Source organism: Sinocyclocheilus grahami, unplaced genomic scaffold (assembly GCF_001515645.1).
Source record: "Sinocyclocheilus grahami isolate Dianchi unplaced genomic scaffold, SAMN03320097.WGS_v1.1 scaffold10168.1, whole genome shotgun sequence".
Taxonomy (NCBI): domain Eukaryota; kingdom Metazoa; phylum Chordata; class Actinopteri; order Cypriniformes; family Cyprinidae; genus Sinocyclocheilus; species Sinocyclocheilus grahami.
In genome coordinates, this window is record NW_015513076.1 from 21,481 (window position 1) to 22,597 (window position 1,117).

General features: G+C 36.9%; 1 long non-coding RNA gene across 1 annotated transcript; it reads right to left on the reverse strand.

Annotated features, from left to right (window-relative positions):
• Nucleotides 1-6: 6 nt before the first annotated feature.
• On the reverse strand, nucleotides 7-729 carry LOC107578435 (uncharacterized). Its single transcript, XR_001608349.1, has 3 exons — nucleotides 624-729; nucleotides 487-513; nucleotides 7-357 (listed from the first exon to the last, which is right to left on the reverse strand). It is a non-coding gene; the product is annotated as an uncharacterized lncRNA (long non-coding RNA).
• Between the last annotated feature and the right edge of the window lie 388 nt (nucleotides 730-1,117).

Sequence of the window (1,117 nt, forward strand, 5' to 3'; positions counted from 1 at the left end):
TGTCACTCTTTTTATACATGCATTTAAATCTAAATTTCTTTCAATTTTACTTGAAATTTGGCACGTAAATGCAATGGAACACAAATATTACTCTAAGTATTACCAGATTCTGCATTATATGTTAAAGGTACCTCCAAATCTAACCTTTCATCATGCAGTGTGTACAGTATACAGAATTTAAAAGGTAACACATCATGGTAATGCTCAAAATACTCTAGTGCAGATGGGGGAAAAAAATGTCTAATCCCACAACTGGGCCAATGTGAAAAATGATACTTTCAAATTTAAGGAAAAGTTTCATCCTCTATAAGGTTTTCCAGCTCCCCCTCTCTGCTTCCGTTACTGTTACTCCCTCTGCTGTTGGAGACACAGACCATCAAAATATGAATATGTATTAAACACACACACGTACACTGAAACATGAGCACTGAGTTGAAATACTAAATTTAGCTGATTATCATGGCAGTGAGGTCTACTGTGAGATACCTTAGAGGGCGAAACAGCGACATATCCCTGCAGAAATTATTGAGAGAAAGAAGAACAAAATATCAGTGTCAGTGAAATCGCAGGTATTATGAGAATCAGTATTGAGTAGGATGCAGTGATGTGCATTCTGGACTTACACAGTCAGACCTCCAGGGGCAGACATGGACCTGCCCTGCCTGCGGCTGTGACACTCGAACGGGTTACTGAAGGAGCGCTTCCGCAGCATGGACTTCACCAGGATCTTAAAATACAGGGCAAAACACAAATTCACTTTATTTTACTTCTAGATCCACAACATTGGACTTTTTTGTGCCACAGATATTAAACAATTGACGGTAGCCATTGACATCAATTGAAATTTTTTTTAATACAATGGAAGTTAATGGCTACCATCAACTCTTTGGTTACCGATATTCTTCAGAGTTTCTTATTTTGTGTTCAGGAGAAGAAAGAAATGCATACAGGTTTGGAACAAATTGGGAGTGATCAAATGATGGCAGAATGTTCATTTTTGGGTGAAAATCCATTAAAATAAAATTTAAAAATGTAAATTAAAGGGTTAGTTCACCCAAAAATAAAAATTAAACCATAAATTACTCACCCTCAAGGCATCCTAGGTGTATATGACTTT